The sequence below is a fragment of the Heteronotia binoei genome, chromosome 1, assembly GCF_032191835.1.
Source record: "Heteronotia binoei isolate CCM8104 ecotype False Entrance Well chromosome 1, APGP_CSIRO_Hbin_v1, whole genome shotgun sequence".
Classification (NCBI taxonomy): Eukaryota; Metazoa; Chordata; class Lepidosauria; order Squamata; family Gekkonidae; genus Heteronotia; species Heteronotia binoei.
This window is the reverse complement of record NC_083223.1, coordinates 136,624,019-136,638,791: the sequence shown is the minus strand read 5'-3', so window position 1 is coordinate 136,638,791 and position 14,773 is coordinate 136,624,019. Positions and strand designations below refer to the sequence as shown.

Genomic DNA, 14,773 nt, shown 5'->3' with positions numbered 1-14,773 from the left:
TTTTTGCACAACAGTGAAGTCATCAAGTGAGTAAGACATGAACTGATGATGATGTAAAATCTACCTTCTATCTTATATGCCAATAGTTAAAATGTAGCCGAACGCATGGATAGGAGCCACAATGACAGTAAACAGACAGTTCTGCAAATTTGGAGGATATCCCAGGTTTGCAGAAAAATCTGGAAACTTTTTTAAAAAAAAATACACTGAAGGATTTAAATCCATGCGCAGATAAAAGACTTATTGTTGCTCTGGAGAGCCAGTGGCAGCAGAGTCTGACAGCAGCTTTGGGTTGGGAGCTGCTCCTGGCCTGGTTGTGGTGGCAGTGGAGTCTGGGAGCTGCTCTGTGCTCAAGGCTGGTGGTAGCAGAGTCCAGGAACTGCTCCAGGTTCACAGTGGCTCCTGGACAATGCAGCCAAGGTGTTCAGACGTAGCTGAGAAGGCCTAGAGCTATGTTGAGCTTGCCAACAGGAAGGGAGAGATGGGATTTCCCCTGTGTGTCTAGCAGGCCTCCATTTATTTCTATATATTTAACTAATTAAAATTTTAAGTGAGTTCTTGCTGTGAATTAAAAATTAAGTTGCAAAAATATAGTTAAGAGTATTACAACTTGATCTGACATCTGCCTTTAAGGCAAAATGAATATGGCCATCAATAATCTGTAATTATGACATAGTATGGTAACTGGGGAGTGGAGCAAGGCTGCATAGCTAGGCTTGTTCCTAACTCTTTCAGACCTAGATTTAGAGAGACACTTAAGTCTTCACCTCGTCTTGCATTTATTAATTTTACTGTCAGAAACTTAGCCTGGAAACCTGTATAATGTGCCAGCTCTAGACCAATTTCATGATGTACTGAAGTAGCTTCCAATTTGGCAATGGCTTTCATTATAACTGCATATAACCTTTGAAACAGCTGGAGCAAGCAGGGATCCCACTGCCTTACCACACTGTTCAAAATGATGGTTTATGAAGTTAAACTACCTTTTAATGCTTTTTTTTAATCATCTCCTATTCTATCAGACTTCACAAAATTGTGCTAAATATTTGTAAAGGCCTGTGTTAGACATACCTGTGGAATTGCTCAACAAGAGATGGAATTAGCAGTTTGTGGTGTCCTTAGCATTATCTTGATACCAAGTTCTCCAAACACAGACAAAGTTCCTTGTAACATTACTGCAAACAAATAAAAAAGGAAATGTCTCAATTAAAAAAACCGATACATTTTCATAGTTTACTACAGACATTCATGTAGCATCCTAGAGATCACAGCAGCTACTTTTGAGCAAACAAGTCAGAAGTACGAAAGCTAATGCAAGAAGCTTTTTTTCTCCTCCAGTGCTATAAGGTAAGTGTATTTCAGACAAATAATTGTTCCATTACATGAACAAGCCTGAGGGATCTCCTTATGCTTGTATGCCATCTTCCTCCTTTCTGGTTAAAAAAACCAGTCACCCTTACTCCTTTCATGGGAAATCATTGATTCCCAAAATTACAAACTCTGGTTTGTTATCTTTTCTCCAAATTAAACATAAATAGTATTATTTACAAACCTGGTTTGGAAAGAAGAGATCAATTAATGGTTTGTTGTTCTGACAAAACGAGAAACAATGATTTACCACTAAACCAGAAAGAATTATTTTTCACATCATGCACAAGGGGAAGGGAGAGGAACATGTAAGAGCAGAGATCCCCAATGTTCATTCATGGAATGGTAAACCATGGATTATCTTCACAAATGCACTATGCCACACTACTGAAATACATTCTTTCTCTGAAGTCACAAACACGTGAATTGGACCAATAAATAATGAGTTTCATCATTACAATGCAGAACACAGGGGAAACAGAGATACGATTCTTCATATTCTAGCTCAGGGATATGGAACGTTGGCTCTCCAGATGTTTTTTGGCTACAACTCCCATCAGCCCCAGCCATTGGCCATGCTGGCTGAGGCTGATGGGAGTTGTAGGCAAAAAACATCTGGAGAGCCAACGTTCCTAGCTAATACTATTTAGATAAGAATGTTAATAAGACTATAATTACTTCAGCTAAACTAAGTCTTTCAAGGATGAGCAGTCAGTTTCAAAATTCCTTCTGTTTGATACCAGATAAGTCTATTTTAAAACAATTCCTTCTATCAAGGCAAGATAAAAGTCAGAAGGTTGAAAACAACTTAGCATTTTTAGGAGCAAAGAAACAAGCATCTCTCCCTCCAAGTCTACGCAGTCTCTTCTGCTTGATAACGGAAGATGATTGGGAATTTGGCTATGTAACTCACAGTACAACCTGATCCATTTCTGTATACTGGCAACCCTGTAGGAATTCCAGCTGTAACCCCAAGGTGAAAGGCCACTGTTTAATTCACTCATCCAACTTGCTTGCTGGCAACCTCTCTATCTGTGTTTTAAAGCTGATGAGCTAACAAGGACAGCAACCAAAAAGGCAGCAGCAGTCTCAGCGCAGACAGACCACAAGGCAAAGGCAGCTACCAAGAGTGACCTACTTCCTCAGAGAATATAAAAGATGGCTTGTAAAGTCAAAAGCAGGTATCACCTTTCTATAACGCTGCTGCAGGTTTTAAACTGTAAAGTAAACCATGAAAAAAATCCAAAAATCCAAATGTATTTCTGAGAACAATTCTTTAGAGCTCCAAACAAAACTAGGTGCTTAGGTGATCCATGCTCTACTAAATACAGATTGTGAAATCTAGATTTCTACAAATCAAACTAACATTCCATTTTAATTTTTGTTCTGCCTATTGAAATTCTCCCTCATCACAATAGGAAGTCTTAGAAGTCTTTTGCCAACCTTCCAGTTAACAAACTTAAAAGTCACAAAGATGCCTTAACATACTCTGGAAAAGGCCTTAGTGGACGATAAGCGAGTGACAAAAGGTTTGTCTGAATAACTTTGCATTTTAAGAAGCAACTGTGTCTACAGTTATGACTTTTACTGCTTTTCTTTCTTGTAAATACTAATTGCTCGCAAGTATAAATTTCACCCACACAAAAACACAGTTTAGAGTATCAAGCGCTATATTGTGCTCCATACTAGAGATAAAGACAAAACAATGCAAAGAACTGGAAGGCAAACACTATATAAATTTTGCAAGCTTCCATTTACTGAATAAATGTAAATCATTAGGGGACTGCCAACCAACCCACCACAGGAAAGTCACCAAGCAGGGTATTTATATTCAAAACCTATGTTACAGGAGCATAAACCGCATTCACAGGGTTACTTTCAGAAAATGATTCCTATTCATAAAAGGACATAAAACCCAATTTGTCTAAAGACTCAGTCAAAGACCATCTGGTCTGCACTGTGATTGACTATACAGACTGGGTAATCCTTTTTAACGGTGTGGGTAATAAGCAAGCTGCTGTTATTAGACCCCAATATAACAGCATCAGTTCTTCAGACTTAAGCCACTGGTACAGCTTCCATTGTGTACTGATACAATGATGATGGTTAATGAATACGTTTATCAGAGGTAGATAACGCAAAATGAGCTGACTTGGAGAACAATGAGCAGTTAAGACTACAGTCAATGCCTGTGGAAAGTGCTACCATAGGTCATTTTTTCTTATAATTCAAGAAAACTTCCAAGCAGCAGAAAACGAGCATGTGGTACCCTGCCAACAATTAAGCTTATGTGCTTCAATCTAAATTATTCTAGATAAGAAATAAAGACTGCATCCACATCAGGAGCATGAAAATGTACCACCACTACAACATAGTAACAGTAACAGGCTGTACAGGAACAAGTGGGAATGACATCCATTCCACACACATACACCTCTTCTACAAGCTGTGAGCTACTGCCATCACTACACCCTTCCCCCTTTTGCTTACTAAAAAGGTAAAGGTAGTCCCCTGTGCAAGCACCAGTCGTTTTCGACTCTGGAGTGACGTTGCTTTCACAACATTTTCACGGCAGACTTTTTACAGGGTGGTTTGCCATTGCCTTCCCCAGTCATCTACACTTTCCCCCCAGCAAGCTGGGTACTCATTTTACCTACCTCAGAAGGATGGAAGGCTGAGTCAACCTGGAGCTGGCTAACTGAACCAGCTCCTGCTGGGATAGAACTCAGGTTGGGAGCAGAGGGCTCCGACAGCAGTACTGCAGCTTTACCACTCTGCGCCACAGGGCTCTTTTTTGCTTACTACAGCTGTGCAAAACCACAATGCCACTGAGTCCCCTGCAGTCCATAAACAGCCCCTTCCCTTTCACATTGTTTGTCCCTACTGAGCCATGCTATAAAGCTACAGCAGCTGTGTAGGAATAGGGAGAAAGGCCTTTAAAAGGCTAAAAAGGCAGATGGATGTGGAGTTTACTTCTGTCTTTCTGAAGGGAACGTTTAGCTTCATCCCACCCCCTCAGGGCTCTGTGGCTTAGCGGTAGAGCTTGGCATGCAGAAGGTCCCAGGCTGAATCAGTGGACTCTCCAGGAAAAAAGAGTGTGGCAGCAGGTGATGTGAAAGGCATCCACCTCAGACCCTGGAGAGTTGCCACCACTCTGAGTAGACAATACTTACCTTAATGAACCAATGGGTTGATTCAACATAAGGCAGCTTCATGTGTTTGCAATGCCCCGTGATAGAGTATCCAGGAGGATTCTCCAACTGCAGTTCTCCTGCTGTTTCCTTTTCACTTTGATGTTTATATTTTCTTGGAGTAAAAGGGAGCATCCATGTGAGGTCGTGCTCCATCTGCACACATTTGGCTCTTGTTTTTACCTCCATTACTCTGCGGCTCTCCTGCTGTCTTTTCCCCTTTCAGTGAACCAGAACAAACAATAGTGTTGGATCCTAAAACAACCACACACAGCTAAAGTTCATGGAAGATATTTCAGACATGATCCCATTCCTGTCCTCCATGACCCCCTTCTCTTTTTTTCTGAAGTTCAGGGTACTTTCAAAAATCATGTAAGAAGTGGCCCAAACATGAAAATGGGCTGAAAACACTCTACCCAAACTCTTGCACAAAGCAAAAAAGGGGTAATTTCTGCCAATTCGTCTTCCAAAAGGTCCTAACGTTTCATGCTGAATGATTCCCAAAAGAACCTGCCTCACTGCATTCATGGATTTGGGGAATCCATCCTAATGATCTGCTGGCTTCTTATTGGTATTTTATCCTGCAATGCTCATCACAACCATCATATGACTGTATAGACTACAGAGGAGTATTAAGGAAAAGAAGGTGCCATCAAGATGCAACCAGCTCAGACCCAAACCATGGGGTGTTCCAGGCAAGAGAGGAGCAGAGGAGGTTTGCCATTGCCTTCTTCCTTGATGGTCTCCCATACAAGTACTGAGCACAGCTAACCCTGCTTAACTCCCAGATTCTGGCTAAGCCAGGCTATTGAGGCTACTAACATAAATAAGCATAACCAGTTTTGGAGATGGTTTCAGGTGGGTAGCCATGATGTTCTGAGCAAATATTTGAACCCAGTAGCACTTTAAAGATCATCAATATTTCCAGGATACAAGCTTTCAAGAGTCAAAGCTCCCTTCAACAGGTATCTCACAAGGGAAACTTTGGGCGTTTTCGCACTGACCTTAATCGGCAGCGACGTCCCTCTTCACCGCGCAGGATCTGCGCGGATTTCGCACCAATTGCTGCGGAGCACCCGGAAGAGCCGCAAAGTCCCGCGGCTTTTGCAGCGCAAATGGAAACTGGTTTTTGGCGGTTTCCATTTGCGCCGCAAAAGCCGCGGGACTTTGCGGCTCCTCCGGGTGCTCTGCAGCAATTGGTGTGAAATCCGCGCAGATCCTGCGCGGTGAAGAGGGACGTCGCTGCCGATTAAGGTCAGTGTGAAAATGCCCTTTGATTTGGAGATGATTCAAAATATTCTGATCCTGCAGAAAAGACTTGTGGAAACAGATGGGAGAGAAATTATAAGGAGGTCAGACAAACTACCAAAATGTACTGCTTTGTTCTTAAGGACACACAGAGAGAATTACCCTTAATCTACTAGCCATTCTATCAGCAAACAAGGTGACTGCATTTGCTTACTCCTCCTCATTTCTGCTGAACTGCTGTGGTAAGGAGTGTAATAGCTGAGGTCCAGAAAACAGTAATTTGCTTATGACAATCAGCAAAACAGCACTCCCTCCCCCACCCACATCACAGTACTTAATAACTCAGACACACATTTGAGCAGAATTTGTGCATTAGTTAAATACTCAGTGGGGAATTAATATATTTGATTCAACAATCTCAGATAGGTAATACGTAACTATTATTTCCTTTTCAAAATGTGCCATTTCTTCTCTTAAATCTGCAGTTTTAACGTAAAATCACATTCAAAACCATTACATTAATTTGCTTTTGCCAAGGCCACATGTGGTTTTTTTATATCAAGTAACTAGAGATGTGCACAACAGTCACTTTACAGCTCAAATAAATACAGAATGCTTTCTGGCAAGAATTTACTGCACTAAAAAAAAGCTAGGCATTTTAGTCATAATGCTTGTGAAAATGAAAAGCAAAGGGTTTTTGATTCCCATAAACTGAACTGCACTCCTATGCCAAAAACTCTACCAACATGATTATACCATGATATTTTTGACTGCCCATTGCAGACCATGTATTTCTGCCTCCAAACACACCAGCCTGCCCTGCCTTGAGCTCAGTGGCTACAGGCAAACCCTGCCTAGCACATGCATATAATACCAAAATACTTAAGGAACAGGCAAACAACCAGCATTGGTTTTCTAAAGGTATTGCTTAGTCTTAAATGTTCACTTATTCAATCTGGGTTGTTTAGTTATAATGCTCTTTTGTTTGTAGCCCATTAGAGCAGTTTCTTATTCTCCTGATTCAAATGCAATTGCACAGCTACCATTCAACTCAATATGCTTTTCACTCTCATAATCCTTTCTCATTCCCTATCAAACAGCATATTAATTAGCAACTTTTGTATTACATATCATAATATGTTATTCCAGAGCAGGCACAGAAAGGTGCTTTGTGGTGGGAATGAGGGCATCTGCTTCAGTCTACAACACAGCAGAAGGTCTACTACCAACTAAAAATGCTTGGGACTGAAACCACCACACCACCACTAGAAAAGGGTTACTACCAGAGAGATTCCTTCAGTGTCTCTGGGGTGAGCATTCATTTCATGCTAGTGAAGTGCATGGAGGGAGAGAAGCACGACTCCCTGGCCTGCAGGATAGGAAGCATAAGTATACACATATGAGTATGCACGCGAGGAGCTGATATACTTAGGAGGGGCTCTTGGAAGTTATCCAAAGTTGGCATCAAAGTACACAGACAAAAAGTGCTACACACCCTGTCATCCAGCCTTACCTCACTGTGTTCTGGTACTTGTAGTATTTCTCTCTCTTCCTGGTTCTAATACCAGAGGTCTGCTGGTCTTGGGGGTGGGGGAGAGATATTGAAAGCACTGGAGTATGATGCAGAATGAACAAGGGTTAATTCTCCAATCCTCATGCCTTAGTTTTGATTCAAAACAGAGAACTCTTGCCTGTGTTTTCTTTACATGGAAATAGGTGGCACTGCCAGTCTTTCTTCCCCTAATTGCAGATAGATAGATTTGATCCATACTGCAAATAGAGAAGTGGCTACATAAGGTATTTATATAAAATTATTAACCATTAACCATTAAACTTAGATTCTGAGTCATCCTACAACCCGATTCTTCCTTACCATTGATTTATCACATCTCATCGAGTATCTCTGTGTGTTCATTGCTAGGAAGAAAAGAGTCATGAAGCCTTAGACTCTGCTTCTAACTGTTTTGGGAGAGTCTTCGCTGAGATTGTGCTATATAGGTATATGAAATAAACAGTATATCACCAATTCTGTTTACAGAGGGAGGAAGTCTAAGCATCTGTACTTCCCTTCTCTCCCCAAATATCTGCAATACTGCCTGGCAGCTAATGCAAGCAAATATTTCCCTCCGTCCTTGCGAGTTTAAAAGTTTTATTGGTTTCAGGGAATAGGGGATAGGGAATAGAAAAGGATAGAAAGTAAGATTACAAATTAGTCTTAGTCTGCATAAAAAATACTTTCAAAGAATACAAGTCTACATCTGTAATACTTCCTTAAAATACATAAATTGTCACATGTTATTATCTCTAAACTATGCATCATCAGCAATTTGATATTCTATATTATAAATCTTTTTGTTAAAATACCTATTAAAATTGACAATTCCAATAAAGACAATCTTGTAATACAGAATACAGGAAAAAGGAGATATAAGTTCACACCAGAGAATCTTAGGAGTCTTGAGTGTCTAGTCAGGAATAAAATTTCATCCAATATTTTCTTGCTTCTTCCTTAGATTTCCCAGCCAACAGCTGGAATAAAAAGTTCAGTTCTGCTGTTTCCAGAATTTTTCTCACCAAGTCCGTTCTCATGGGGATTTCCTGAGATTTCTATCTCTGCGCCAAGAGAACCTGGCTGATGTGTTGAAATGTGCCAACAAATGTCTCATTTCTTTGGAATAGTCCTCAGGAAATATATTCAATAAAAATAATTCTGGTTTGAATTGAATCTGTGTCTTCATAATCTTCTGTAATAATTCGTGAACCATTTTCCAATAGTCCACCATCTCACATGTCCACCACATATGATAAAAAGAACCAACTTGTTTAGTACATTACCAACATTTGTTAGACACATTAATATAGATCTTACACAATTTCTGTGGAGTCAAGTACCATCTATAAAACATCTTATACAAGTTTTCTTTAAAAGTTACTGACCTAGTTAATGTAACATTGAACTTCCACAATCTCTCCCATTCTTCGAATGTAATGTTATGACCCAAATTTTTCGCCCATTGGACCATACAGTCTTTTACAACTTCATCTTAATCTTCATCTGTAGTAAATAAGCACATAATTTAGAAATTAGCTTTTCTTGAGGGCCTAGGAAGATTTTGTCAAATGGGTATTGTTCTGTGTTAAAGCCTGTCATCTTGTCTTTGGCAAACCTAAATTCAACTTGTATTCTCAACCACCAATTCATTTTAATGTCCATGTTTTCCAACTCCTCTCTAGTTTTCAGCTGATTGTCTTTTCCCAACAGGTCATCATATCTAAAACTCTGATTAGGTTTTAAGAGATTTGGATGAGTAAATGCTTCCACTGGGGAGACCCATCTTGGAATTTTTTGGTAAATTCTCATTTTTAACCATGACCATGTACGATACAAAGATTTCTGAAACCAGTGGTTCTTAAAATAAGAATGTCCTTCAAGTCTTTGATACCACAGATATGCATGCCAACCCATAGTGAGATCATGTCCCTCTAACAACAGTTGTCTGTTGTCATTCAATAATATCCAGTCTTTTACCCACAAAAGCACAGAAGCTTTATAATACAATTACCAGTCTGGGAGGCCCATACCTGCTCTTGATTTGGAATCTTGCAATGTCTTTAGTTTGATTCTAGGTCTTTTGCCTTGCCAAACATACTTGGAGACCATCTTATTCAATTATTGGAAAAACCCACTATTTAGAAATACTGGAATAGTTTGATATAAAAATTATAACCTTGGAAGGATATTCATCTTTATTGAGGCTATTCTTCCCATTAAGGATAAGTTCAAATCATGCCATTTTTCCAAGTCTTTTTTAAAGTAGTTTATCATAATTGTCTATTTTTAAACTGCTGCATTTGAGATAAGTACCCCTAGATATTTGATTCTTTTCTCATACAAAACCACTGCTTTTTGTTGAAGAGATTGGATTTGTTCCATCGTCATGTTCTTTGTCAAGAATTTTGTTTTGTGGTAATTTATCTTCAGTCCTGCCCAATAACCAAATTGAGTAATCTTGTTTATAAGAGCGTCTATTGGTTGCTCTAATATAAAAACTAGATCATCTGCGAAAGCTCTCAATTTGTATTGTTCACCTTTTATCACCGCTCCCTTGATACTTGAGTCTTCTCTTATCTGATTATTCAATATCTCTAGAGATAAAATAAAAAGTAGTGGTGACAGTGGACAGCCTTGTCTTGTACCCTTTTGAATATTAATTGCTTCTGTTAATTCACCAATCACTGTCACCCTTGCTCTTTGAAAAGAGTATATTGCTTCTACTGCTCTCAAGAAATTTTCACCACGTTCTATACCTTTCAATTGCTGTAACATAAATTGCCAATGAACATTATTGAAGGCCCTCTCAGCATCCAAGCAGATTAGTGGCAGCTGTTTCTCTGGATGAGTTTCATAATATTCTAAGATAGTATCTTTCAAGCATCTTCTAGGGAGAAAAAGAAGATACTGGATTTATATCCCATCTTCCACTCCGAAGAGTCTCAGATCGGCTCACAATCTCCTTTACCTTCCTCCCCCACAACAGACACCCTGTGAGGTGGGTGGGGCTGAAGAGGGCTCTCACAGCAGCTGCCCTTTCAAGGACAACCTCTGCCAGAGCTATGGCTGACCCAAGGCCATGCTAGCAGGTGCAAGTGGAGGAGTGGGGAATCAAACCCGGTTCTCCCAGATAAGAGTCCGCACACTTAACCACTACACCAAGCTGGCTCTCATCAAGACCAGGAATCCAGCCTGGTATTGATGTATTATAGACTGTAGAACTTTCTTCAAACGTTGTGCCAATATTGCAGCAAAGATTGTATAATCCACATTTAAAAGAGAGATTGGGTGATAATTTTTAATATCTTTCAAATCCGCATCCTTTTGGGATTAAGGATATTGTAGCTTCTTGCCACAAAGCTGGTATTTGGCCTCATCTTGAATCTTTTCAAGGAGACACTTAAATGGTAACAGTAAAGACTCCTCATAGGCTTTGTAGAATTTCGCAGGCAGTCCATCTGGGCCCGGGGCTTTGCCATTCTTTTGCGATGCCGTTACGTATCCAAGTTCTCTTATTGTTATTGGTTCATTTAAAATTTTTTGCTGTTCCTCTGTAAATTTGTTAAGGTTATTTTGGTTAATGTAATCTTCTAAATCTGTCTTGTGAACTTGCTTATCTTCATATAATGTTTTATAGAACTATTCCACAATTTGACGTAAGTCTTGTTTTTGAGCTTTCTCTTTATTATTCTCATCTTTCAAGACCAATATTATTATTATTTTTTGGCATTCTCTTTTCTCATCCTATAGGCCAACCACCTTCCAGGCTTTTTGGCATGTTCAAAAATTTTTTGTCTCGCATACCTCATTTTATCTCCATCCCCTCCATGAATAACAAGTTCAATTGGTGTTGCATTTCTTTCACCTTATTTGGGAACTCATGTCTTGTCGGTTGTTTCTTTACATTTTTTTCAGCTTCTCCAGCTTGTGACATTAGTTTTTGAAAGTTTTCAGTTCTTTCTTTCTTTTTCTTGACACTATATCTAATTGCAAGGCCCCTAAAGTATGCTTTAGCAGTATCCCAAACTGCTTGCATCTTTACATCTTGCGTTATGTTCTGTTTGAAAAAGGATTCCATTTCAACCTTAGATTCTTTGAGAAAGTCTTTATCTCTCAAAATTGAGGTATTTAACCTCCATGATCTTTTCATTCACGTACCTTTGAACTTTATCATTACAGGGCTATGGTCTGAGATAACTCTTGTTTGACTTCCTGTCTCAACTAAATCTTTGACCAAATTTGTAGAAAGCCAGCACGTATCAAATCTTGACCATATTTGGTGACTAGGAGAGTAACAGGTAAAGTCTTTAGAATTTGGGTATCTTGTTCTCTTTATGTCAACCAAATCCAATTCTTCTGCTAGCTTCCAAAAACTTTCACTTTTAGTCTATGTGTTTTTTTTGTCCAATTGTCTATCAGAAACTGCATTCAAATCTATTAGACAGTATTCCGCATATTCCAAATTTGATAGTTTAAGATGTAAATCTTGAAAAAAAATCTCTTGTTGGTCGTTTGGGGCATAAATATTTGCCAATAGGATTTTTTTGTTATCCACTGTAATTTCCACTAATAGGGTTCTTCCATCTTCAGAGGCATACTGCAGTTGTGGGTTGAATTTATACTTAATATATATTGCCACTCCCCTTTTCTTTTTATTCATATCTGTTGCTGTGAATAAGCTACCAAGTTTCTTATTTTTCAAAAGATGTTGGTCTTTAGTTAAAATATGGGTTTCTTGTAAACAAATTATATCCATTTCCAATTTTGTCAAATATCTAAAGGTCTTCCCTCCTTTTGACAAGAGAATTGAGTCTATTCACATTAATAGAAATTATCGAAGCCATTATGGATTTGTCTTATCACTATCTTTTAAAATCTTTTTTAGTCTGCTGTCTTGTCGGGTATCTCCGTGGTTCATTTGGATTCTCTTCACCAGAGCTTTCTTCTTCCTTTTCATCGTCCTTCTTTTGCTTCTCCTCTTTTTCCTTCACTCTGTCCAGAAAGTTCTGGGCTTTGAAAATTGAATTTATCCTATCCCTATTCTCCTGATAGGTAAAGAGAAGGCCTTCAGGAATTACCCATGTATAGCGTATTTCTCTTTCTCTCAGGAAGCCTGTTAAAGCTTGGTATTCTCTCCTCTTTTGTCTCACCGGCCATGGTACCTCTCTTAAAATTTTCACCATATTTCCAGCTATCATCATAGGTTTGTCTCTTGCTTGCTTCAAAATGTCATCTCTGGTCCTCTTTCTTGTAAGCTTCAAGTGAACTTCACTGGGTAGTTTGTTCCGTCTTGTGAAGCTTGATGGCACTCATCTAACTTTATCAAACTCTTCTTCCACCCTTTGAGTCACCTGTAGAATTTCAGTCAAGGCTTCACTTAATATTTTCTGCAAATCTTCAGTTTTCCCTTCTGGTATGTTTTGAAACCTCAGCATATACGCAGCTCTGTCTATTTCCAGCTGTAAGAGTCTGGGATCATGTATGTTCTGTTCTTTTCCAAGTTGTTCCACCTTTTGTGTTATCTGTCACCGGGGCATCTAATGCTTTTAAGGCTTTATTGGTCTCTGCTGTCTGTTTGCTGTACTCCAAAAGCTCTTGTTTGATCTCTGCCATCTGTTCTCCAATATTATCTACTTTAGTAATCAACTGTGCTATGGCAGTTAGTAGCATCTCCTTCATATCTCCCTGCATGGTTGTAAACTTCCCTGGGCCAAAGGAAGAACTGGGTGAAGGAATTGGTGGTTTTCCTTCTCGATTTTCTTTTTTGTTCGTTTGTTTCTTTAAAACCAGTTGCAGCTTTATTTCCCATTCTTATTAAAGTAAGTGCACTCAGAGTTTATTTTGGAACTCAGTGTTCCTGTTTATAACAGATAAGCTAATCTCTACCTCGCAGTGTTGTTGTTATGGAATGATTTTAAAAAGAAAACAGCCTTCTAGTTTCTATCAACAATTTGCAATACCCAAAACAATAATAAAACTAGTAGTAAACAGAGGGGTTTTTTTAGAACAACACCCTTTGTACCACTTAGCCAAAACAATTCAACTCACTAAAACAAAAACAATTCACTATAGCCAGTCTTCTACCAATGTTAACTCAATTGAAATCCAAGTCACTGCAGAATCCTCTGACTGCTTAAAGGTATAAATCTGTAATCCAGGGCTGAAGCCCTATTTGTAATCCACAGGTGAGATCCAAAATTAAAAATTAAACAAATAGCCCAAGGAAAACAAATAAGAAAACACATTGGACAAGATACTCCAAAAAAGAAAAAATAATAATAGCAAAAGTAAGGAAGACTCCAAATTTGATGAGTAGAAAGAGGAAAAGTAGAAAAATATATCCAAAGCCAAAAATATTCAAATCATATCCAAAGTATTCAAACCATGGGGGGAAAAATAAAGGCAAAATTAAAGGGTTATATCCATAACATCCTCCATCAAAAAATTATAATCCACTTTAGAAACTGGCACAGGTATTCTTTCTTCAACCAAAAGTCATGTTATATCTTATAATCCAGTATACAATGCCCACTATGATTCAAGAATCTGATTGGAGCTCATGTAAATTTGTTCAGAGCACTGCAGCCTAAGCTTCAGATTGTTTCTTAAGCCAACTGTCCTTCACATCATATATGCTTGCAAACAACTTTCCCAAAATCGAATCTTTTTCCAGGAAAAAGTTAAGACAAATCAGTCAAGTTCAGCCATCAAGTCTCTTCTAAGTTTAAGAATTAGTGTGATTCTTCTCATGCAGAAATTCTAAGGATCACCAAGAAAGGCAGAAACTTTTAGAAGCCTTGAAAGAGGAGAGAGAGTTCCCCCCTTCTCTGTCTTTGCCTCCAATTAAATTCCGCTTCAACCCCAGTTCTCCATTTTTCCTGCTTATCCAAAGCTATGCTTTAAGAAACAGCAAAAAGAGGGTAAACTTACAATCATAATAGTGAAGATGCAGCTTGTCAGCTAGAATGCAGAGTTGTTTGAATCAAAGCAGGAATAGGAAAGTCGGGCAGTCAACCCTCGAGCCATTTAAAAATGGCGATCGGGACTGTGATGCTTGGAGCAAGCTGGGATTACGGGGCAGCCGCCTCTGCTGTCACCCCTGCTCGACCGCTTGAGCTCCCTACCTTCCAGGACCCTTCCTGGGTCCCAGAGTCAAGTCACCCCTCGTGAGGGACCCCTCAGCAGTCTGATGTAGAAGCGGCTCTGGACGCGCTGGTCCAAGCCGCTCCTACAAGTGTGTCGCTGAAACCGAAAGTCTATTTCCCTCTGTCCTTTCAGGACACGTGGACCAGATGATATTGCAGACCATGTATTTCTGCCTCCAAACACACCAGCCTGTCTTGCCTTGAGCCCAGTGGCTACAGGCAAAACCTGCCTAGAACATGCATATAACAGAGCAACACAATGCATTAGA

General features: G+C 39.3%; 1 protein-coding gene across 1 annotated transcript in view; it reads right to left on the bottom strand.

Annotated features, from left to right (window-relative positions):
- The window catches only part of TIAM2 (TIAM Rac1 associated GEF 2), a 303,128-nt gene that overhangs the window by 180,612 nt on the left and 107,743 nt on the right, over positions 1-14,773 (bottom strand). The window contains exon 3 of the mRNA XM_060241093.1: positions 1,072-1,175. The gene's annotated coding sequence lies outside the window, so the exon portion shown is untranslated. The remainder of the gene's footprint in view (positions 1-1,071; positions 1,176-14,773) is intronic.